At 43.1% G+C, this 26,766-nt stretch overlaps 1 protein-coding gene across 6 annotated transcripts in view; it reads left to right on the top strand.

Annotated features, from left to right (window-relative positions):
* Mub (poly(rC)-binding protein mub) overlaps positions 1 to 26,766 on the top strand; it is a 79,575-nt gene that overhangs the window by 11,633 nt on the left and 41,176 nt on the right. The window contains exon 1 of one of the 6 annotated variants that reach the window (XM_071705993.1): positions 21,531 to 21,792. The exons of 1 other annotated variant lie outside the window; for it this stretch is intronic. The gene's annotated coding sequence lies outside the window, so the exon portion shown is untranslated. Of the gene's footprint in view, positions 1 to 21,530; positions 21,793 to 22,126; positions 22,149 to 22,781; positions 22,905 to 26,766 lie in introns of those variants that run through there. 4 more of the 6 variants (XM_071705997.1, XM_071705998.1, XM_071705996.1 and 1 more) reach the window with 4 other exon arrangements.

The raw sequence follows: 26,766 nt of genomic DNA, 5'->3' as shown, positions 1-26,766 counted from the left end.
TAGGCGTTGCGAGCGAATGTGTAAATTAATCCCGCATAACGGTAATATAATTTCATATAATACACGCGACTCTTGCTTGAGCCCTCTATAATCCGATATCGCCTGGTATGGAGGACCCAATGATAATTCTTCGTTACGATTTAGCCGGAAATACTCAGATATTATTACGCGGATAATAATGTGAAAAATAATTCTTTTCCTCTCTCTTTCTCCCTCCGTCTCGGAAACAAGATTTTAATCTCGGTTTTCAAAGAGGCACGAATTAGCACGGAACACAAGAGACTTTTTGTGTTCTTACTTGCGTCGAAATGATAATGTCGCAATGAGACAGTGCTTGTGTATTTCCATTCTAAAATCTTTGTCGCACGATAATATCTTCTACATTCCATTTCTTAAGGAATTTCTACCCTTCTCTCTCTCTCTCTCTCTCTCTCTCTCTCTCTCTCTCTCTCTCTCTCTCTCTCTCTCTCTCGTTAACGTGATTTATCGTGAGTTGAGTCTCGCGTGTTTATTGACATGAACCGGGTGCTCGACTGACCTTCTGCAGCGGAATAATAAACGGGCAATGCATTATAATGATGGCGTGATGAAAGCATCTCGGCTCTGCGATAAATCGAGTAATAATTTCGCGCGAGTCGCTTGTGAAATTTAATGCCGCTATTGCTGGCCGACGTGTACCGTTAAAATTCCCTTCATTTAACAAACTCGCACATCCACAACGCCATACGGATAATGGTTTTTGCACATCGCGCGGACGGATGTGCGCGAGCCTATGGCCGAACAGGATTTCGCTAATTACTAATTGCCAATGAATTCACCCGCTGGGTTATATAGTCGATCTTTAATTAAAATTTTCAATCTCCGAATTCAAATATTTACCGGGACAGTTAGCTTCTCCGTGGCATTCGCGGCAGGATTATGCATTTTCCTGCCTTTGAGCACGCTCAAATACGACCTGTCCATGAATTCCCTCTATGGCTTATACCATGAGTGACTCACGAAACGAATAAAATATTATAGAAATTTTATAAGGGCTTTTAATATAACAAGAGAAACAAAGGAAAGAAAACGTACAGATTCTTAGAACTTGTACGTTATCAAAAAAATGCATAAATAATATATTTCTATAATATTACATTTTTTTAAATCTTTTGTATCTCGCGAAACGCTTTTATTTCGTGAAATTTTGTATTCTATTTTATATATATTCAGATCTTGAAATACTGATTTTGAAAAATTTAAGCAAACGATGCCTATCTCTGTCAATATAATATTTCGGCCAATTTAATGTCCATAGCTGGACGTTGATACTACTTGGATGATTGGCCATTTTATTGATGGAATGGAATCTCGGTAAAAGCTTTTCAGCCTGATGAACGTAACGAGCTTTGAATATAAAGGGATAGGATTTATTGAAGTCGTTTTTGATTTACGTATATTTTTACAGAACAGACTTGACATGCTAAAGTTTATTATTGAGATGCGAAATACTTCTTCGAGTTTTTCGAGTCTAGAGAGATCTCGATTCCAATATGATCTTTGCAAAAAATACGACAGACCTGAAAAACTATAAAGCGCGCTTTTAATTATATCGATGCGGATCGGTGTAACTGAATTTTTTTGGAAATATTCCCCAGAGTGAATTTACACGAATATGTCTGATAGATTTTAGTGAGTTTTTTGTCGAATTTTAAGGTAGCTACACTAACAAGCGTGTATGCGAATGCACCGTTGCGCTCTCGTTGCATTGTTGCGTTTGTAACATTCCAGGCTGTCGTATGATATTGCTGAAACGAGCAACCTCGACATAACCGGTAGAGTTGCTAACGACTCATTCGATAACGAGCTTTGCTAAGCGCTTTAATTAATGTCGTATGTAGCATGCTGTTAGGCGCACTCTGCGAAAAAGCCTGAGATTGGCCCCATACGATGGGGAACATACCGGAAACCAAATCAATCATCGAAACAAGAGAAACTAATCTAATTTCTGACCTATAATTTTGTTGTAATATCGTTATTGTTCATCATTAAAATTTATGAACATACATATGATTATATTAACGTCCTGAAAAGAATCGCTTAAATTTTATCTAAATAAAATATACCGTGGTTTGTTTCAGTGATATAAACGATTTTGATAGATTTATTATTATCAGAATTTTTTGTAGACGATTTTTAACATTCTCATAAAAATAAATTGACGCTATTTGATACGTCTTAATCTTTATGTACCATTTTGAGATTATTTCACCGCGTATGGCGCCCTTTGTTTGACAAACTCAGAATACAATTTCACTTAAGACGTTTTAGTAAGAACTTGTTTATACCGTTTTAAAGGAAATGCCGACTCAAAGGGTTAATTAAAAATTCACTATTAAGTGGCTGCTGGGCAAGAACAAAGCATGTGAATTGCGATCGATAAGTCGAATGTATTTTCTGAATTTATCTCGCATCTCGATATATAGATACACACCCACACGCAGTCCATCGGGTTCTTTTGGGCAATAAAATGCATTCTTCTTCACAGCCGAATGGATTCAGGCTCGATTTCAATTTGCATGCCATAGTTAACAGCGAGAATTCGCCGAAGTTCGAGAGCAGTTTTGCTGGCGTGGCGAAACTTGTCGGGAGAAGATGGATTCGAAATCGAAGCAGATATCAAACGTGGAACTAAATTCACGGATGATAATTCGATTCCGACAGTTACGCAAGCCCCCTCCTTCCCCTCTCTCTCTTTCTCACACAGATACACACATACACACACTATAATATTCAATCCATCGCGGTTATTTGAACACTTCAAAATTGGTTTTTGGAAAATTGAGTGTTTTGAATTTTGATAAATTATTTCAAATCGACCGGGAACGTCCGCGACCTTGTTTGCCGTACAAATCGATTTAAACTCTCATTAATTTCGACGAAAGCGACGCGCTCGCGCTCGCGAACGAAAATGGATTAGTCGCTAGAAGTTGACGTGCAATTAGAGTTTCTAATCAACGTATCAATTAATAATATTGCTGATTTCGCTCGTCAATTATACACGGCTTTCTAATCAGTATGCACGACGAAGTCATTATGGCACGCCGCCTGTCGATAATTAACAAATCGTGTTGGAAATTGCGTTAATATTTCAACGCCTGCGGATGAACAACTTGTGACTCATTCCTTCATAAGGTGTCCAAAATTACGAACTATCGCAAATTCGTCCATTTAATAAAATGCTGAGGCAATTAGAAACTTTAGTTTGAGCGATAACGAAGCGTGAGTCGAACTGCAGGGGTGTAAATTAGAATATTTTTTTTCTCAATTTTAAGCGGTATAATCGATATAAATATTTTAATTGTGAATCAAAGGTGTTTAATGATGAATATTAATAGGGTTTAAAAAGAATAACGTAAAAAAAAGAACGCCGAGAAAATTCGTCGGAAAACGGATCGTAGATCGCTTTTAAGTAGCTCAAGTAAACGCACTCGATCCGATGAGACTTGTGTCAAGACTTGACTTATATAGCGACTAAAAAGCGTCGCGCGTGCAGTCGACAAGAAGATACTTCCATGATTGATATGTGCAAAAACGCGAGTCCGTCTTCAGTCAGTCAGCGTTTCGTACAAATCGCGCAATTTTGAGGCCTCACGAAATTCCAGGCCAAGATTATCCGGTGAGGCGACACACTCGAGGAGGCCCTCCTCGATAAGGGAATATACCTCCTCTCTCCCTTCGAGGGGGTAAGCTGAGAGGGCGGTTAGCAGCTGGATTTATATGGCGGCATTAATATGCAGCGTTGAGAATTTCAATGGGGCAATCGCACACGAACGAGAGAAACGGAGAGTCGGAAGAGAGGAGTAAAAGGGAACGGTAGAAAGGGGTAGGAGAAAGGGAGGGAAGCATCTCGAGGGCCCGCCGAACTCGTCGATGATCAATACTTTTGTCTACGTCCACCTGACTCGTTAATAGGATTGAATCGCGCCTAGGGCAATCGCGTGCGTTTCACATGTCAAATCAGACGGCGATTCAGAACGGAAAAAGCGTTTACGGATTGCGCCTTCCATAATTACGAGCCGATAAATCACTTATCGATTCGTGCGCGCGACCCGCTGTGAAAATAAGAAGCGACAGCTGCAACGCGAAACATTATAATCAATAACTAACGCCGTACAACGGTTATTACGTAGAGAGATGATTTTTTGTTCTCTTCTGTTCTCGTTGCTTTTAGCGAACGCAAAATCGCATTAATTTTGATATAAACTAGGTAAATCACGAGATATTTATAGTGGAGTATGTATGTAATGGAGAATTATTTATAACGTATAGCCGAATTTCAAACAGCTTGTTGGAAGTTCTTGAGCAAACCAAAGGATCGTGAAACATGGCGGCCGCGTATGCGATGGGGGTTATCTGACGAGAATCGAAGGTAGCGGTTTCGGTACGAGGTGGATGAGGACGGAAACGTGACGTAACGGCTTGTTCCGAAACAGCTTGTGGTCAGTAACCAGATCTCGTGGAAACAGACATTGCGCGTGCATGGCAGGCGAGATACAGGTTCCTTGAGAACCTTTCGTTATCCTCCCTATAAAGATAAATATTCTCAAAATTTCAATTTTTGCGCTCAACCGTTTTTTAAAAATATATATATAGAAATCGGAATATCAGATGGTGTGGAGATAGGAAGGAGGACAGTTTGTCCCGCAATTTTTACTCACGTGACAAAACTCGGAATACCCGATAATTCTGAGAAAATCGATACGTTTCTTGGTCGAGTTTCGCACCACCTTCCGGCGGCCAATAAATTCCCGCGCACATTAGTCGGCTTTATTTGCTCGGCGTTGCCTGCGGGCTGACAGATAGCGACCAACGTCCAGCACTCGAAGCCCCACGCGCTGCTTTCGCACATAGATCCCGGCTAATTGTTTATTAATATTGCGACGTGGTACCGACGACGGATGTTTGTCACTGACAGCACGAAAGCGCCCCGCGCTTTATGGTCCTCGACCTCGAGTCGCTAAGAGCCGTCATCCCAGCATTTCCGCCCCGTAATCTTTTCAATTTAATTCATATCGACCGTTATAAATAATCGAACGTATTCCGTCCACGATGCAAGTCCTCGAAATATGCCGATAACTTGTACGTGCGCCATCTTGGCAATTTAATTTATCTGAACAATTGGTCTCGGCAACGCTTGATATAGCGACGGTAATTAAAGTTTCGATTAAAAAACGTCCATATTGTTGCGCGACGCGTTCCCGGACGTGCGCCATGATTACGGACTACCTACGGTGGGCTTTTTATCGGATTTCAATTTTCGCATACAGTCGCCGGCAGAGCGAACCGGTACATCTACTACTACGGATTAGTTAGAGCGAATCGAAGCCGGAATGGGATGGGGTGAAAGGGAGACGACTGGGGACGCCATTATTGGCACATCGAAAATCGAAAACTGGAATGTATCAAGCGGTTGAACCGCGTCGAGACGCGCGCCGCGTCGTTCGCCATTAAATCTTTATCCGCTCGAGCGTGTAACTCTTGCTCGAGCAAACTCTTAATATTAAACGAGGAACGGAATTTTGTTTTATTATTATTTGTCCCTCGGAGGCTCTCTCCCTCCCCGTGCACGAAGAATGTTTCGCCCCGACCGTTTTTTAATCGAGAAAGTAAACTTTTCCATAATTAAACATACTCAATTATTCATGTCGTCCGAAAGTATCTGGCCGTTTCAGATGATGTTAATTTAGTGGGCTTCGGTGAGCTTCATTATTAGTTCCAGAGTCAGCGTTCTCCGATTTTAATTCTTGGAGCGCGGACTAATTAATTAATCTACACGAACAGTCGCTCGCCGTCATACACTGACCATGCAAATGGCGGCATGCTGACGTAATGGATGGAGGAACGGGGCCATGCGAGCGGTGGAAAAATAGAAATCTGGATCCTCCAATTTTCTTTCACCGGGGGGTTCATTGAGAGACCCGCTCTAGGGGAGCGCATTCTCGTAGGTCTGAATGCGAAGCCGTATAATCGCGCAGGCGGAGCGTTCTTTTGAAAACGCCCTCGCGTGTAAGAATTATAGAAAGACCGTACCCCCCTTAAACAACGACTAACCCGGACAAAAGCTGCAACGCTCCTACGATTGATAAGGAATTCAGCTACAGCCAGTTAGTTCTACCTGACGAAGTGGAAATTCGGTGGGACGAGACGGGAGAGATTGCGAGGGAGGGGGAGTAAACCACGAAATAAATTACCGTCTAAGACCGCGCGAAAGGTAAAACACCTTGGCAGTCAACGCCCACTCCACGTCAATCTCACCCTCGACCTATGTTCCTCGTCCCTCCCTCTCGTCTGTGTCGTTCTTAGCCCGGGGCCAAGCGACCTCGAGATGTGGAGGGCGTGTTTGCGTAAGGTACATACGTGTATGTGCACACAAATGCACATGCATCGTGGGCTAACATCGTCGTAACGTATGTACGTAACGCGTACAAGACGCGAGACGAGGAGAGAGCGGGTGAGTAAGGAAACGGAGCGAGTCGATACTGCCGTCCGAGATTTTTATTTCCGCGGGGCCGTAAACTTTTCTCGCCATTAGAGGATTTCGAGAAATGGCCCCCCTTTATTGCCCTCCCTCTCTCGATCTCCGCACCGTTGACAGCCGTAATAGGGTTTATCGGGATCCGGCTATAGAGACGGTCGGTTTTACTCCGTTCCGAGCCTCGCGATTGTCACGAGTCGCGGACAACGAGTCGAGGGGAACGAGAGGAACATTACTCTTCCTTTCGAAATTCCGAAAATACAAAGGGCACGATTTAGAACGTGTTTCGCGGCAGTTGAGATCGAAGTTTAGGTCAACATGGTACGACCACGCGGTCGACCGTGCTCGAAGCGTTTCACGCGAGTGGAAGTCTAAACACCCTTTGAAGCACGTGTTCTTATTTTCTATACGTCTGTAACGTTTTCTTTCAAACAATTGTATTCATATAAATACAAAGATTACGCGGAATCATAAAGGAAAGGTAAACGGGTCACAACATTTTTTTCAATGTACACAAAGAATATACGTAAAAAGGATTTTTCCATTACTAAACTTTTTGATCGCGTGAACGATATTTAACGATTTTTTCCTCTTTTTTTGTCTGTTTTAGCACGAATAAAAGATATTTCTCGCGTCGCACACGCTCCAAATTGAGTGGCGGTTGACACCGATTTCGCGGAAAATCGTCGGATATTCAGGATTTTCGGGATCCATCGCGATTAGTTTGGCTCGCGTTTCGCGGCCACGCGCGCGTCGCTCGAATCTGATTGCCGGGGCTTTAATGCGATTCGTGATACGGGGATATGACTATAACGTGGCGTGTGCAATCCGTCGGGTATTGGCCGCGAGGCAATGGTGCATGCGGCAGGCTTGACACATATCAATCAGGCAATGGAATTCTCGGGAGCTCGGATGCTGCGGCATCCGATCTCCCCACCGATGATCCTCCACCTGACATTGCAGCACGCAATCCGTGAAACCACTTCATCGTATCTTGAAATTAAATTGCAATCACGATCGGTTAAAGTGATCCGTTATTTCCGACTTCTAAAGCGAAACTTTTCTCGTTACTACAGTTTCTTTAAAACATAAAACATTGACTACATTTTGACTTATTTTTCTGTATATTAATTTGGGAGAGCGCGCAGCTTGCATTTTATTAATAATTTTATCTCAAAAAATCAATACAAAACTCAACTTATAAGCAAAAACGGGACGTATTACGCGCAACATAACTCGCCTGTATTAATTAAGCGGTGAAATTCTCGGAAGTTTGGGATATTCAGTGCTAGCCGCTATAGTCACTTCGTCCTCGCGTGTATGTGTGGCCTCGCCTATATATTGCCCTATACCTTTTACACATATGTCGGATCTATAATACCCTGATCTATAATACCCTGCTTCCGCGGGCTACGTATCAAGATACAATTAATGTCAAACTTCATCAGTTTCCCGTTACCACTCACAAATGTTATCGATTTAATATCTATTCTCTCTTAATGAAAATAATTAGTATGAAAGCTTACTCAATATTATAACAGCCAATCTACTAATTGTTAGAAATTACTTGTAAAATTAGAGAAACGAAGAGACATTGTTGTATTTAAAAAAAATTAATGCAGTAACTACGACCACTACTATATACATGCAATTATTATTACGTTTCTTGTTTCGCGAAATTCTCTCTGCCAATTTTATGTTACTCGGTGCCCCTGTGCGACGTCAAATTTATCTGAAAAATTCGCGAGGCGTAAGCGAAGTAGGAAAAACCCGTCGCGTCATCGTATCCGCGCGCTCGGCGGAGTTGGTAATTCTGTTTACACGGTAAATCTTTCTTGTACAAATTCGAATTCGCTTCGCAGGAGGTAGAGCGACCGAGGGAGAGAAGGCCTCCTTCCGGAGGTAAATTGCAAATTCAAAGTTTCACGGCGACTTTCACGCCGTCGCGACAAGAGGCATCCCATTTCCGGATCCGGGAGGGTTCTTAGCGTCGAATAAGAAAAGAAGGAGGAAAACTGCGATCTATTCTACATATACCGGGAAAAAGCTTTGCCGGCCGGCATCTATTTGAGAAGAAGTTAGTATATGTATACGGGAAGAGAGAGTTTGTGGCTCTCTCTCTTTCTCTCTTCCTCTTTTTCTCTTTCCCTCTTTCCAAACTTTATTATAACATAACGGTGTGTAGTACGCAATGAACTTGGTTGATTTACTCATCTTGTTCGTTTTTTAGTAGCGACGAATTTATCAATCTTGAAACTTTATTCATAGAGTCTTCGATATAAGAGCCTTCAATATAAGAGCGACATATTGCGAAGCAATAAACGAGTCAATGACCCAAAGAGGGAAAAAGTGCTTTCCATTTAAATGACTTTTAATGAGTTTCGTCAATTTGAGTCGATAACTCCGATACGATAAATGAAAAGTGTTTATTAATTTTTATATATAAATTTATGACTTAATATATTTATATATAGCTACTAAACAGTTGCACAACCGTGCTTTCCTGAGAAGTGCAATTAGTAATATTGGATTCACTGCGAACTCCGTTGTTGTATCGAAAGGAAATTGAGTGCGAGGGTGTGCAAGAGTGATCACCACGCGCGATATTGCCGCAAGGATGGGACGCGATCTCGGGGAAAGAGAGAGAGAGAGAGAAAGAGACGGAGAATGACGCTTTTTGACAAAAGCGCGTTCACGTAAACATCCTCGGACATCCTCTCCGTGTTTCACGGAGACACCGGCTGCCAGATAAAAACGTCAGGCAGACTCGAGCAGACAGTCGGTTATCTCGTGTACATTTTACGTACGCTTCGCGAGACTTGAAGGGCGTCGCGCGTGATTTGTCGCCGGGATCCCGGACCCCTTTTCCCGACACCGCGCACCGGCGCGGCGAGACGCCCTTGCGCGAGGGGATAGGGAAAAATCGACGGATTTGACAACGACGGACTCCGGAATTGAATGTGCATCGGCTTCGAGGGGAGCCCGTAACGTTTGATGATTTGTAACCGGTTTTATTTCCCCGGGAAATCCCGCGGTACCGCTCGGAGCCAACTACGCGATTCGTGGAGCCCCCGTTGAAAAAGCTGTTTACGAAAATATGCGCGCGGAATATCGAGGCGGGCTGGTAACCTTTACCGTCGACTGAGGCTTAAACTACAATAAGAAGTCCATAGTTAATGAAGTTAGCTGAGGTAATTTATCTTTACGGCCAGGAAACGGTTTTCTGGAGTTAAAATTACCGTTCAAACTTCAAAAATTCGAACAACGGAGCGTATCATTCTTTTCTTATTTTTATGGAAAATATATGAAACTACGAGCGTGAGGGTGTTCTTCGTATGCAGCAGAACGGCATTTGCAAAACACTGTAGATTTTTAATCTCAAAGAAAAGACAGAACTTTTTAATGATCAGGTTAGCTTTCCTCCGCGTGTATCTGCCGATATCTGCGGAATTCTCAATAAGTAGGACTTTCATCTGTTCGCTCGTTCGGAAATCTGTCAAACGATACGAAAGAAACTCAGATACTTTTAATTTTTCATAAAATTTTTTATATTGGTACCGTTGCTGTTTTCCGTCCAGTTTTTACTTCTTTTCGCTGTTCTCGTCTTCTTTCGCCTCGACGTATGGTGAAATTAATCACGGCTAGACCAACGACTGTGGCGCTTTTGATCAGGTATCAACAACCGCTGAATGCCTGCTTTATATTGCTTATCAAATCTTTATTTTTAACGGAAATTAATTGCTGATCACGCGATGCCTGTGACATCACCTGATTACCTCTCTCCGGAAGCGAAAGATTGTTTCGATTCTCTCAGTATGTAAATTTCGATTACGTGCAACAGAAACGATTTGGAATAAATGGCGAATAACCCGCCGTTATTTGTTTTCTCCCTATCACCTTTTTGAAATCGGCAAAGAGACTGGGTCGATTTCGATTCCATTATTTTGCCTTTCACGATCCTCCTCTGAACGTGGACTTTTGCTTCTACGGATGAAAGAAGTGTGCGAGAGACAGGGATCGAAGGAACGTATGGTGTACCGAAATCGAATCTCTTTGAGCAACGTTATCGCGCGAAACCAGGCTACTGCAAAACCCGATTGTGAAACCATATCGTTGAAAGAACGAAAGAATGTTTGATCACGAGTGTCTTAAATTTTTAGATATCTCGGAGAATATAGTGTAAAAGTTCGATTTACAAACGTCGACGAAAAAAAGACGGAAAAATAAAATCAAAATTCATCTCTTATCTGAAATCTTTTTTTTCTTCCATAATGTCCAATCCAATGATGATCCGCGTTATCGCGTCGAAGTGAAGTTCTGGTGTTTATTATGAAAGAAAAACAGCGATATTTTGTGACAGCACAACACATCTGTTAGTAGCTAATTGTGGGTGCTTATAACCAAAGCACCAGTTAAGGATTAAATTGATTAATTTACATTCACGAGGAATGTCATAGCTGGTAGGAGAGCATAATTCGCATGACATGGTTGGCAATGCCCGGCTTTCCACATTCCCTGCTCACCTGCAACGAGTGTGTGCCTGGAACTTTGCAGACGATATAGTCAAGAGGTGTTGTGTGCGAAGTACCTACGCTAAACTGAATCATGGTAACAAGCGTTGAAAGCTGAAGCTCTGGTACGCGTAAATTGCGCCGATAATATTTTACATAATTACTGGTATTTCCGCGATAACATCAAAAACAGTAGCCGGCGTATGTATTAATTGCAATTAAAACAATCCTTCTGTTCTTGTAATCACATCGTTTTAGCAGTCAAAAAATTCGCGCTTGTGTTAAAAAAGAAAAAAAGAGAAAATGGAAAGGAAAAGGATATAATCTTACTCGACATTGTAAAACAAAGATTCTTCGAGATAAGCTAGGAACTATTATTTTCGGTTTCTAGTATATATTAAAAACAGAACGAAGTAAAGAAGATTCGCAATTTTTTAAAACCATTTTTGTAATTAATTAGAAATTATTTTTGTAAAATAATGTTTTTGTAAATTTTTGTAAATTATATCTAATCTTGGAAACTTCCTTGAAATTATTTATATTTTTAGAAAGAGTAATTTATATCTATATTTCGCGCAATATAAAGGTAAATTTTTTCATAATTGACGCTGTACAATTAAATATACTTTGCTTTTTCAATTGAGGTTTTTGTAGAAGAGACGCCTCGCTCTCATATTTTACATTTAGCTTCTCGCTTGATTAATTGATTGAATTTCGCTTGATTCTGTTGAATTGCTGTTTCATATAAAGTTACGCGTGAAAATTGGACGTGGGCGTTTCGAGATTTTTTTTTGTTGCTCGTAAATAACACGGCGCGCTTCCATCGCGCGTAAATCAATACGCGGTCGTTCGCACCCTCGTCTTCGACTTTTCGATTTCCGAAACCTCCACTTTGTCGTCTCAGCCGAAGCATTATAGACAGCCAGAGGCATCTTCATTTCCCATCGCCGAATTTTCTGCTTCCAGCCGTTGCATTCCCTTCCGTCCATCCCCTGCCGAGGGAGATAAGCCGAAGTCCTCGGCCCCGATATCCAAGTCAAAACCAGTCCGAAGGCTGGAAAGCAGCCGGGATCTTTTTTGCGAACTTCCCGGCCCTCTTCCTACAGCTTCCATTGCCCTTCCTCCTCCTCCTCATCCTCTCCTGCATTTTTCCGAGCAGCTTTGCCGCGGCACGATGGACGTAGGTTCGCGAAGCTCTCGCAAATTCGCCCCTCGCGAACCGCAGCGTGGATATTCGTCGGGATTATCACCAGCTGCGAACCCGAAGGGCAAAGTCTTGTGGCAGATGCTCGAAGATGATGCTCAGAAAAGCGGTCCGTTTATCCGACGCGAGATGTTTGGAACAATTTCAATATGGTTGTAGGACGGTGGATGGGTTATATATTTATAGATCTATACATATACCTATATAACTCTCCTCTCATCGATAACTTCGGTATAGGGTATTATCCTTCTGTCTAAACTTATCGATGAACTTTTTGACTAATTTAGAGTTGATATTTTCTCAACGCAAATCGAAATGTCGAAACACTAACAGATACTTCTCAAACTTAAGGACGTTCTCCGGTCCTTATACTAGAGAAAATCGATTTTCTTTAGATTTTCTTGAAACTGTGAATATACGTTAATTTAGGTGTGCTTTATGCGTGGTATAAATTTCAGTACCTCTTCCGGTATAAAAAATAAAGATACTGAGCCTCAAAGTTTCAAAAAAAATTTTTTAATTTAATTTTTTTTTAGTTTTGGCATTTTTTCCTTATAGAACTCGACGAGAGGAGCAACTTTGGTCCTCTTGGCCAACCTCGTATCTCTTACCGTTTGGCCTGGAAAACCTTTTCATTAGTAAAAGTTGAAACTTTGAGGCTCAGTATCTTTATTTTTTATACCGGAAGAGGTACTGAAATTTATACCACGCATAAAGCACACCTAAATTAACGTATATTCACAGTTTCAAGAAAATCTAAAGAAAATCGATTTTCTATAGTATAAGGACCGGAGAACGTCCTTAACGGCCGCGCAATCTCTTAATAATCTCTTTTTCTTAATTTTCAGTTTTTAATTAATTTTTAATGACTATTCGCGTTGTGTCACTGATCAATTTTTTGTAATCCCACAATTATATTCTACCGCCACAGTTATTCCAAATGAAAAAGGCAATTGTAGCGAACCGAACTTCTCTTCATCAATGTAACGTTATTGCGCGAACGTTCATATGTGTACGTGTGTGTTTTTTTGTCTCGTCAAAATGAGAAACTATATGAGAATTTAATAACTCGATCGATTCCTCGGGATGAGAGTTGAAGTCGGGTTCCGTGGGTATAGATTTCAAGAACATATGTAAAGATACGGAACGGTAGTTTATGCAAGAGCGAGCATTCTGCGTGCGTGTATCGCGGGTGTATTGGATTGGAATTCATCGGAAAGTGCCGTTTCGCAGTTTCTGCGGGGGAATGAAATATGATCCTGCGTAGCCCCTCGCGGTAGCATTCACGGAGCGTCGCGTCGGTGAAGGTACACGTACAGAACGCAGCGAAGATACGAGCGAGACAAGCCGACCGGTTTCATCGTCGCGTTTCTTCCCCTATCGCAATTTTCGCGACGTTGTCGTCGCGAAGACGAGCGAATTCGTCGGAACTGATATTCGTCGTATATATATCGCGCGTATATCAGTTTCGTACGTTTAACTGGCCGTCAATTCCGAGCTCGATACAATACGCGCCGCCCGCACCGTGGAAACCGATGTATTGCCCAACTCTTCGCGAGTCAAATTTCATTACGTCTTAACTCTCTACAAACGCGAGGCGATTGTGCCCGTCGAAGTATCTCAATGCCCAGCTCGACAATGAACTCGGCGACACGGACAGCTCCCTTATCACTTATTAATCTTATTACATTGTCACAATTTCCCAGGCGACGTTGTGACAGACCCGATTGTCGCCGGGGCTATTCAATCGTGCCGGTTCAGCTCTCGTCCTCCCTTCTTCGTCCTTCTCTCCGCCCCGCTGCCTCTGCTTGCGAGATTCACGCGGCGGTAATGACGAGACGTAAGTACCGCTGAGCCTGAATAACGACGTATCCGCTAATGCCATTCCGACTGTCAGTTTAATCCGCCATCGAACGCCACGTCTGGATTCAACGCGCGGAATCTCCTCTTTATTTTCCCCGAAACATCCGCTGCCATTATATTATGTTATATCTCCGAGATATCCCGCGCGCGGTATATTTCTCTTCTCCCTCTTCTCACGTTAACAGTATATTTTTGAGCTTTTCTACGTTCCATCACCTCGATTTGACATCGGATATTGATTAGGACTATTTTATCAAGATTTCCGTCCATCAGAACCTTGTTTACCGAGCGTTTTGATAATCCCAGAAGCGGAAATTATAATTTATTCTTATAGTAAATAGGGAGTTCTCTCTCTCTCTCTCTCCATCATGTTTGTGTAGTTAGCGAATTATATTCTTGATCGAATCTCGCAAGATTGCGCGTCAGGAGGCAGACAAGGCGCGCGTTGGCGCTAACTAGGAAAATTTGCAATTAAATGCGGCACATCGCGGCGAGTTATCCCGCAAACTTTCATCTCCAAGGTGAACTTTCGACGTTAACGCGACGATAACAGTCGATGTCAATTACCATCCCGAATAGGACAGCACAACGGGAATAAATACCGTCTTAATTATTTCAGCGAGGTACCGGCCGCGGAAGGGCTTGCGGGAGGGAAGACGGACAAAGAGGTCGTTTATTTTGGAAGCGATGTAAGGCAAATGCACGAAGATAAGATATTTATATCATATACATCTCTAAATCCATATCCTATATATAAATATTAAATTTGCGCTTTTCTGGTTCCTTTAAATATAATCGTTGAGCACCGAATCTCGATGGGTATCTTCGCCACCCTCTTCCCCACATCTGTACCTACCCGTGTGCGAGCGGCTACGTTGTATTCCGCTGCACTCGGGATGCATATGCATGGGAGGCGCTTAACGGGGCGAATTAAATTTCCGCAATTGTCAAATCGTTGACAAACAACGACAGACCGCGAACAATTTTATGCTTCGTTTCAAATGGATAGCGCTTGACTCCGCGTTGCGGTTTACCGAACGGCGATTTGTTCTGGAAAATCGATTAATCCGAACGATGAAATTTAATCGCAATGCGGGTCATTAAATCAATTTTGACAATTTTAATCGATAATATAACGCTAAATAACGATTATCCGTATCATTTTACAATCAAGATATCCCCGCATTTCCCGATAAAGTGTTTTCGAATTGATACCGCATCCGGGATCGATTTGTAATGATTGTATGCGAAAGAAATCGGTTGGCAGTTTAGCAGGTAGGTATAGAAAGGCACATGCGGTTGTTTTGTATGACGACGTCATTGGCTCCCGGTAACGAATCAATTTCGGTGACCGCGATATTAATAATCGCCGGACCAGAACCCGCAGGATCCATCATATCCAGGCAATGGGTTTCGTCCAATTACGGATCTGCTCGCTCATGCGAGAGAACGCGGCGAGCCTCTAAAAGCGAGATGTTAGATTACCTATCCTGGATAATCCAGAAAGATTCTGCGATAACCAGCATGAAATTATGGCGCCGTTGTCGCAGAACCAAAAACTATCGAGGCCCTCAATGGACGCGTCCATTGCGCATTAATAATGTAAATAGTACCGTCATGTCAGTTTATCAATTTTAATCCTTCCAGGATTAAACCGCGTTATGTAACGGCGATAACGGCGACCATTAACTCGGTTACTCGGACAATTTAAAATTCATTAGAAACACTTGCGGCGAGGATGGATCGAGGTGACATCGCAAAAGGTTTGCCCAACGATGCTTGGTTAAACTAACTCTGTTTGGTCAAGGTAACAGAGGGTGGAACAAAACTGGCGAACGTGTACCGAAACGAGGGAGGGAGGGAGGGAAGGAGCAACCAAGAAAAACGAAACAAAATAGAATGAGAGGAGAATGAAGACAAGAAAGACGAAAGAGCTGGAGACCAAAGAACAATAGGTCCGGAATGAAAGAGACCTCATAGCTGTCGTCTCTCTTTCCTCTGCGTGCGTCCCAGCGATATAACCGCACCACTGTGCACTATAATTAATCGCACGAATGGAAACAAAACAATAACTGTCGTTTTCGCTATGTCTCTTTGAGATATTTCATGCGTATCGAGAAGTGAGCCTTGAGGACATCCTTCGCTCTACTGCGAATTAATTTCTGAATATCTCTATTTCTCAATAAATATTTTCCTTTTAGGATTTTACGATCGATTATTTAATTTATCGTTGTATCAAGCAACAAAAAATTTTAATTTAGACTATTCTTCTTGGCACTGTTAAAGATTTAATTGCCGAATGCAGATCCGCCACTCGGGTTTGGAATTTCAGCAACAAAAAACACAAAGTTTTACTTTTAATTCCAGTTCACGCCACAAAGAAATTACGGAATATATTTACAGGGGTGTAAAAAAGAAGAGATTAAAGGAAAAAGGAACAAACGAAAATTTGTTCGCTGCTAAGGTACAATCTAGTCGTATCTATACTAGTTCCAACAACCGTGCGTAAAGAACTTCAATAACCGTGCAGCTTATCCCGACACCGCGTTCCTCCATTTTTACGGAAGGGGAATTACCCTCGTACCACGTTCACGTCGAGATCTTATCGCGACACCGAGCGGTGCCTCATTTCTGTCAACCCTAAAGTCTCTTTCAGCCTCGTCTGAGGCCGAAGGCGTCGTTCGCACTCTCTAACGTCGCATCGTGATCTCGCTCATAACTCTTGCAACGCTTGCCACTGACACCTAATCCTCAGTATAAATATTTTGCAAGGCAAATTACAGGAGATATTTTGCAAGAGACGTTACAAGCATCGACGATCACCTTCTTCTACGAGAAATTCCGTTAAAAATTCCCCGACCTACTGTAAGCGACATAGATTATTGACAGGAAAATGGGGCGAACAAAGCGTGGGAGATAATAATTTCATCCTGAATACTAACGCGTGAAATTTGAACCAAATTTAAGCTGATGAGATTTATCTTCTTTCAATGCAGACGTCGTGCGATTTTGCGAGTCCCGATTCGAACTTAGTTTACATTTTAAATAAATTTCCTGTGAGATGCTAGTTAGACGGGCACTTCAAGCACGGCGAAATCTCTTCGAGTAAAACCCGAAATCCAATGACGTTGCTCGCGCGATACACCCTCGCTCGATTGTAGAAAACTATATTAGGCATTTGATCATCCACGACGACCTTTTCTGACAGAAACACGGTGTCCACTATAACGTTGGCCAGTTTCTTCTCAAGTCACCTATCCTATTCCGTAATCCTCTAAGAAGCTTAATTGCGTAATGGAGCAGGGACTGTGAGAGCACGGAAGGAGAGAGGGAGAGAGAGAGAGAGAGAGAGAAAAAATTGATGTAGAAAAGGAAGGTAATACATAAATTGTTACTGAAGCATTTTATGTATCATACTTAATTAAATTAAATTATATTCGAAGCATAGAATCAAGAAAAGAATCTAATCTCGATGATCGATGATATGACTGATTCAGAATCTTAATTATTGTAGCAGGCGACTTGAAATAGCTTGGATATAATGATAACTGTTACGGTATACGATTAACATTTAGTTTCAAGAAAGGTTTCGAATAAAATAAGAACCGTTTTATACAGTTTCCTTCCTTCCTGCAATGTTCGATCTGGTCCGCTCCTTCGAATCCGCTGAAATGAAGACCGATTTGGGACGGCACAATCCAATATAGAACAAATCTAACGATTCGGTTTTCATGACCAATCTCGCCTGCATCGACGTTACTTGGATTGCTTCTTCGCTTTTATGAAGCACTTACATTTACGAGCATTACTTTGAATCGCCCTCCGGTAATAAAATAAATTATTCATGCCGGCGCTTACGTGGCCCTATTCCGCCGATTATGTAAACATTTGCGAAGAGAGCTTTGTCGATGCAAACGATGTTCTTATGGGGGTCTTCATTAGTGCGTCGCCATGCCCTTAGCTTTGGCCAATTAACAAAACGAAATCGTGCATTATAGTCAATCTTGCCTCGGTAATTATTTCTTCTCTGTTTCGTTGAAGTATGCAGACGGTTGCTTCGATCTATCAGTTTTCTTCTTTTTGTGCGAATCGGCGCACTCAAAGAACTCGAGATTACGCCATAATTGGCCCCCAGATTGTTAACAATAGCAACTCTTTCTACCGTTCTGAATACTATTTTACTCGCCACTCGTACATATCTGTATAACGTGCGCGCGCGCGTGCATTGATTTATATATCTATATTAATATTTGCACACGGGATGTTCTCGATTAAGCGTGCAATATTGATCGCTCATATCAAGTAAAAACAGATTGCTGTTTTTTTATGATGTATATTTCTGTGCGGAATTTGAGGGGAATATAGAAACGCGCGTATTTATTCAAAATTTGTCAATAAAGCAAACGTTTCACATAACGCCTCTTAATATATGTGTACAAACGTCCCCCCTCCTCAGCGGCGTCAAATGGAAAATTTTAAATTTTACTTTAAAAAAGCACATTTTAAAAAAAATTAAAAAATAAAAAAAAACAGCAAACCTGTATCTATTAAAAATAATTGATCGATATTCGTTACACAATTTGTTAAAAAATTTAATTAAAAAATTTGCAATCTAATTCGTTGACAGCCATACAATAGCATGTCTATTTACATTTCCCATCCTACGTACCATTTGGCGAATAAATTAAAATGCCTAAATACACACACACACACACACACACACACACACACACACACACACACACACACGCACGCGCGCGCGGCGTACATTTATACTTTATTTAATTTTAAATATATTATTTTATCAGACTTTCAATTGAATCGCTTAATTATTAATACAGCTTAGTTATTAATTACAAGCTACAGATGTTTAATGCTAAAGATTGTTGCAATAAATCACGATTTTTTCGACAAGTCTTTTTAATTCACGTAAAATGCTGTAAAATTACGCGGCGTTATTAAGATAATTTTTATACATTTATGTGGATTTTATTTGACTCGCGTTGGAGAAATAGAAAGAGTGCATGTTCACCGAAGCAATCGTGAAAAAGGGATTCTAATGAGCTCGCTCTTTCATAGTGACATTGAAGTAATAGTGGTTACTGCCGTTCTCTAGCAAGATTCTATTCGCAATCGCAAACTAAATTTCCGATAATTGCTTCCCGCGCCGTCTAAAATGATAATTAAATTTCTGGTTGCATCAGTACCCGGCGTGGCATACCATTGTGATCATAATGGCTGTGTTCGGCAGCGTTACAGTAAGAGAAGCCGTACGCTTGTCTCTGGTTTCCCATGAAAAGGAAGATTTTCTTCTTAGATAAACGATGCAAATTTCAGTTATCAAAACTAGATTAGCGATGGAAACGCGCCCCATCTTCCCTGATCTCTCGACATGCATGTTTATGGACGAGACGCGCCGAGAACTCGCACGTCTGCTTTTTTAAGCGCGATAAACTTTAAGCGCGAAACAAGCTAAATCAGGAAAATCAGGTTTTGGTTTTAAAATCGCTTTGTGCGGAGCACAGGCACAAAAGCGATTTCGCTTGTAACGAAAACATTTCACTTGCAGCAGGGGTGCAAACGATTCGTCCGAAATAAAAGTAAAAAACGTTTTTACCTAAAATAAAAATCTTTCTTTTTTTTTCATCGTTATTGCCCGTGCTTCAAACGGAACAATTTATTTAAACCAGAATCGTTTTTGTTTTGCTTCAAACAGCTTTATCTATAAAGCTTATCTATAAACGTGCCATTTCACGTGGACGCTCGACGCTCATTTTCATATATATATATATATAAATTTACTTATATAATATAAATAAGTAAAAAATATTATTTCTAGGGTCATGTGGTTTCGCTTTGACGCTAGCGTCAAGAAATAAAGCAGAATTTATTCAACATCCAGCGTTGACGCTGAATCGTCGTTGATCGTCTCAGTACAATCAAAAATAGGCTTCGAAATACGTAAAATATTAATTATTTTCAAGTAATATCTTTAAGTAATAATATTTTACGAATATATATAAATATATATATAATAATATATATAAATAAAAAATATTATTTCTGAAGATTTTTGCTCACTGAAGATGAGCGTCAAGCCGATCAAGCGTCAACGTGAAAAGGCACCTTAATGCTCGTGGCCAATGTAGGAAGAATTTTGTTTTTGTATTTTGGAAACATTACCGCGTGTTTATCTTCATGGAAAACACTTCACACGGTTTGCCAACAATAAAAAATAAAAAGAAAAGAATCTGTTCATTCGTACCGAGATTATACGCGCTATTTCGGTTGATGTGTCGTTCTTTGATTTATTCTCCCTTTCATTATTAAGTTTGATTCGATAACATTCACTTTTACGCCTTCGGCGAACGACCTATTTAACCGACCGTCCTTCAAGTCCGGAGGAAAGTTGAATTACCAGAGAGAACGAGTTGGAAAACGTGGTAATCGAGTTTTCGTTGGACGTCAGTTAGATCCATTCGCGGGTAACGTGGCGTGGGCATACGAAACAATTAGCGGCGCACAATGCGTTTGACCGAATTGTTTGGAGCACGCGAGATAATCCATTATTAGATGTTACGTGAAACGCCGGACACGAATGCGATAATTAGATTTGAGTACGGAACAAGGTAGAGTTTGTGTTAAAATATTAATTGTAAACATATTTTTACGCTTTTAATAACGGAATAATGTATGCAATTGCTTCTATTATCTCTCGAACTTTTTAACTACATGCAAATTACTATGCGGTGGAGTCATCGTTAATTGCAATGTTGAACTTTGCGGGAAGACCTGTGGAAGAAGTCTTTTCAAAACATTCGAACGCTTGTAAAAAGTTCGAAATAAGATTTTAATAGTTCTTTTGTATCCTTTTACAATGCGCTATAATAATCGTGTCCCTTTTTAACATTTTAATAATAGTATCAAGCTTAAGAATGTCAATTCAGATATCCCCATTAAGAGAGTTAATCTTATACATATAAAAGGCATGCAGTGACATATTCTGATGACTATTTGATCTTAATTACACTTAAATCCCCCCTACTAGTACTTTAATATCACAATTCCAAAAACAAGTTCAGAAGGACAGAATTATATGTTCTCCTCGGAGATCGTCCAAGACAAATCATATTCGTTTCTCAATCTCACAAACACGCGTGTTCCCTTTCAAATTACACTCGAAATAGTCTACAAGGGGAAGAGCGCGCGATATTTCTATCACCGTCGAACGTCCTCGGTCCTCGTTCCCGCGAATCGAAACCGTAATTCCGCTGGACCGTAACACGCGCCTGTCGCCGTTCGAACGTCCCGCCGCTCGGGTTGCCGGCGCAGCCGGCGTGCGCAAGGGGTGCCGACCAGTGCCGAGTGTGCCGACTGCCGAGAGCGCGCGCGCGCGCGCGGTGCGGCGGCGCCACCGGCGCGCACGGCGTAGACGCGAGACGCGCGACGCGACGCACGGTAGCGCTGCGCATCGTCGGAAGCGAGCGGTGGGCTGGCCGGAGGCAGAAAGAACGAAGACCGCGTTCCGCCGAGGTGGTGCCAGTTTCGCAGTGCCGCGTAGTGTAGTGTTTTTTCTCTTCCTCTCTTCGCCGCACCCCTCTCCCCCGCGCTTCCGCGTGCCGAGTGCAGTGTGCATCTGCATCGATGAGGAGGCCGCCCGTCCTTCCCCCCTGATGACTGAATAGTGTGCATTTTAGGTAAATCGTTAGGAATAATTCTCGTTGCCCTCCCCCGCGCGTTACACGACCGCGCCCCGCGCCCCCGATCGAAGAACAGGGCGACCGAGCGACGGTCGCTAGCGACGACGGGAACGTTGGCGACGGCAACGGCAACGATGACGATGACGATGACGACGACGACGACGGCGACGGCGATGAGGAGGAGGAGGACGCTCTCGGCGACGGAGAGCGGAGAGCTATTCCGTGCGCCATCATACCGGACATGCCGGCGCGCGGCGTGTCCTCCCGACTCTGGTGTTAGCCGCGAATCGGACATACGCGATCTTACGAGCTGAATCTCGAGGACCGTGACGAAAAACGGAAGGATCAAACGTGTTCGTAGAAAGAGAAAAGAAAGGAAACACGCGCGGATATATTGTAAAGAGAGAGACTCCGTCTTTGTCGGAAAAATTCCAACTGCCACGTTCGCTCGATCTCCCTCTTTTTCCCTCTCTTTTTCTCGCTCTCGCTCTCGTTCTCCCTCGGTCTTCTCGCATGGCGTCGGATTGAAGGCGACGGCGACGCTCTTGCCGGCCCGGCCCGGCACGCGCCACGCGAGCCGCCGTACAACGATAATCTTCTCTCGTCTCGTCCTCGTCCTCGTCCTCGTCGTAGCGCCGGATCGCGCGAGTGAGCTTCGCGTCGGTGAGCGTCGCGACGCGGCCGCGGCGTGCGTAGCTCCGTCTCGTGCTCTCTCGTACGTCGCACGAGCGACGGGTTTCGTTTCTCTCAGGGCGCACGTAGTCGTTGGCCGAGCGAGTCGATACGAGGCGACGGGAACGGCGGGCGCCGCTAGTCCCGCCAGGTCGAACGATCGGCTCCCGGTTGAAGCCCTAGGTGCACTCGGCCGCATCGACGATCCGGATTAATCGTCCCACGCCGCGCCGGCGGCACCCGTCTCGTGTCTCGTCACTCTCGTCTCGTAATCTCGTTCCCCGCGCTGCGTCGCAGTCGCGTCATACCGTGCCGTATCCTATGCGTCCGGCGGGAAGGCAGGAGGGAGAGAGGGGGGGAGATGTGGTTGTCCAACGTCGTTGAACCAGCACCTGCTGGACCGCATCGCGATTTTCGGCTAACCTAACCTTCTCGTGGTTAGTGATTATTATCATTTTCGCGACTACACCACCATCTGTAACGTAGACGGCGAACGAGACGAATTAAAACGACGCGACGCCTCGAAATGTGACCGGTGCATCGACGATCCGATTATTCCGATTTAAATCTGAGAGCACGGCCGTGATGCCGATGCGACGGCCGCGGCGCGGCGCCTCGCCTCGATTTCCGTTGTCGTTCGATTTCTCTCTCGTCGAATCGGATTCCGGAAGTTCGAGACACGTTACGTATCTCCCTTTGAAAGTCAAGAGCGGAAAGAGAGAGAGAGAGAGAGAGAGAGAGAGAGAAAGAGAGGGAGAAGTCGAACGGGATTAGTCGATGCGACCGGAGGCCCGCGGCCGTCGGCGCTGATCGGGCATGATCCTAGGAGGAGAAGGAGAAGACGAGATAAAACGGGCTGTCCCAGGCCTTTAGCTTTCTGCCGCGACTGTACCGCTTCTGGTCGACGACTCTCGCATGCATCTGCGTTCTGCCGTCTGCGTGCCTTTTTCCACGCGCTCGATACACTCTCCCCGGCGCGGCGCGGCATGCGAACACAATGCCGCGTGTTTTATCCGCACGTCGCACGTCCGATCCCCGGAGGAAAAGTCGCTCGCGTTTGGCGCCGCACCGGCGACGTCACCGTCGCGTTCCGGATTCGCGATCCGCGACGTCGAAAACGTCGAAAAGGGACTAATGCCCTCCCGCGCGACGAGACGGTTACGGAGGACTTTGGACGCCGATAAGCGATTAAGATACTTATCGAGATGTATTCGCTAGACTGCGACGCGAAAGGAAATGGCCGTCGATATTTACGACAACCGCTACTCTCATCTTCGTGAATTCGACGATTTTCCCGAGTGACGCGAATATATTGCACTCGGAAAATTCATCAAGTCCTTAACGTATGAATTTGTATGCGTATCGGGGTGCTTTCTATCTAAATATTTGTGCCAATTACTGTCAAAGCAGCTGGAAGCGATATTTCGTAGTTTGTCATATCGATATTTGATGAGTAACAATAACAATATAATTAACGTAACAATGTTTCTCGAATAATTAACAGTCGCAATGCGCGAATATTTGGATAGGAAGCACGCGCTTCGAATATGCTCCGATATGCGCGCAACTTTACATATAAAGGCACTTTTAATCCTGCATTTACATTAGTAGATTGCATATATTCTAAGGACCGAAATGTACAAGGTGTTTCATATTTTAAACACGTACGAGAGCGTACATCTAGAAGAATATTAGAGGCAAAGGGAAATATCGTGGAAATTGTATATTTATGTATTCTGTATTTCGTTTCGTTCTGAAATGCTTCCTCTTTTTTTTTCCGATATGACGAATGACTATTTTCTCACACGTTCGATACTTGTTAGATATACAAACAAGATATATTTGACATGAAAATTTTGTATTCGAGGCAAATCGACTGTGAATGATTATCAGTTCGCGTTGACAGTTGGACGGACAAATTCGAATGTTATCTTCTGACACTCGTCGGTTTTTCGAAGCACGTCTGGAGCTGGATCTCGCGTCACGGCGCGAGAAAAAGGAAGGCTCTCAATATTGCCGGTGCAATTTATATTTTTAAAACACGATCGATATACGTGGGAGTTTCGAAGGTTCGAATTTCGTGCTGCATCGAGTGACAATATTTAGCTACAATATGGTAGGCTACCGGTGAACTATATGTATTCAGGGATTTAATCCTGCTCTTTCGACCCTTTCGTGACTGCAATCGGCCCTATTGCAAGCCGGTATCACGCGATTTAAACCGAAAAGTCATCACTTTTGCTCTGCTAGGTTTAAATTTATTTCGACGTAAAATATCTGTTTGCGCGCCCAGTCCTTAAAGTTGGAAACCTAGGAGCTGGTTTAAAATCCAGAAAATTGAGTAAAACGTTGAAATTCAAATACGAGAATTTGTTCGTGTATTTATATTAAGAACTAAAGATTAGATAAATCGGGTTTAAATCCCTTATTTTGCGGATTGACGAGAAATGCACGGTTTTATGACGGGAAACTCTTTATGATAATTTAAAAACCGATTTACGAGTTACATAAAAATTCGTCTATCTCTCTCAGGAATCGTATAGCTTCGCGGGAAAATTTTGCGCTGACGCTTCCATGTCGCTGTCGGTCAATTACATATACGTCTCATCTCGCGAGCTTTCCATTGTCGATATCGATTTATTAATATTTTTATTCGCATCGCGTAAAGAATTCGCTTGAGAGTGAAAAATCGACGAAAAGTTTCGCGACGATTTCGTGAAAAATTTCACTTGATTTTACTTTGTCTCGTTTGCACGAGTGGAGAATTCGCGACGAATCTGAAAGGGAGACTTATAAACTGGCAACATTTATAAACGGGACATTTTATAAGATTAAGTAAATTGCGGATAGATCTCTGGATCCGCTCATTTCGCAATTGTGCGTGCAACGACCCGTGGACTCCGGAGATCCCGATAAATTGCGGGAGAAGAACGCGCGCGCGCGCCGGGTAACAACAATCATTTCCACTCCCGTGTGTGATTGGCCTTTTGGCGAAACGTCGTTAAAACTTCACTTATATGTTAAACGCACGCATAACGGAACGCGGATCGCACTAAATTCCACCGTCCAATTGCATCGCGAGCCGCAGTAGAGCGAGACGACGGACGGCGAGTCGTCTGCGTGGCCGATTATAGAGAGATATATTATAACGAAGGATAATATACTCTGTTTCCTAAAGTGCCCTTGCAGCTCTCTCGGCGCTCGATACAACGTTCTTGCATTTCCTACACCGCGCCCGCCCCCGACACGCTTAATCCCTACAAAATTCAACAATATATTCTGACGTAAATTATTGAGTTACAATTGTCTCGCGTGAAAAATCTAAAATGACGATTGCATTGGGGGAGGGCGGAAAATAAACGACCGTGAAATAAATGGAGGGATAAAGGAGCTTTTTCCTGCGACAAGCGCCTTTTCAGGATACACAGGATTGTAACGAACGTAATTGGGTCGAAAAACGCAGGAAATCTCGTCGCACTTGTGGATGCAAAACTAATATAGGATAGTCGCAAGTTTCCGTGCGACGACTCGCTTGGAAACTTCCGCCTGGGACCGAAGTGACCAAGTAAACTTTTGCACAAAGCTGTCCGTGAAACGCGATAAACGTACGCAGCCTAGAAAACACGTCGCGGCTTTCCATCCGCGATGTTAAGTCCTCCCATCCTTTGTACCGTACTTTATATATAAACCCGTCAGTCCGCAAACACTCGAGTCACGTAGAATCAATGCACGCGCCGGGGGTTCAAGATCCGCGTTACGCGCAATTTTTTATTTGAGAAGTATCTTGCGAAAGAATTCTCAAGATTTAATATAAAAAAAGATGATTCTCAAATATAAGTTTCTATTGTAGGAGAACGTGATTGGTTTAGAAGTCCGGAGATCATTACACGAGTCTTGTTTGCTCGAAGCGATCATCAGAAAATTTAAACTTTATACGACTTTGAGCCTCTTCGCTGCGTTTCATCGATCGATAACGACAGATTTTTGCCGCTAATAATTTTCTTAGCGGTGAGTCGCCGGTTCTCGCGCGTGCATGCGTGCGTACGTGCGTACGTGCGTGCAAGAAATAAATGTGCACAACCAGAAACGCGTTCTGCGTAGCTCGTAACGGACCGACCGAGCAAACCTGTCTCGCGCCGCGCGCTCGTTGGGGCCCCTCTCTCATTGAAGAGAAGGGGTACGAAGGGGCGCGGTGTTACGTCTCCTTCCTTTAGAGAGGGAACGGAATATCTCGGGAGAACTTCTCCTCGCGGCCAGGTTTCCAGCGGCCTATCGATCGGCTTAACAACCGGCAGTAGT

This window comes from Temnothorax nylanderi, unplaced genomic scaffold (genome assembly GCF_030848795.1).
Source record: "Temnothorax nylanderi isolate EJ_2023f unplaced genomic scaffold, tnyl_v1.0 TNYL_tig0048_pilon, whole genome shotgun sequence".
NCBI lineage: Eukaryota > Metazoa > Arthropoda > Insecta > Hymenoptera > Formicidae > Temnothorax > Temnothorax nylanderi.
This window is presented reverse-complemented; position numbering and strand designations above follow the sequence as displayed.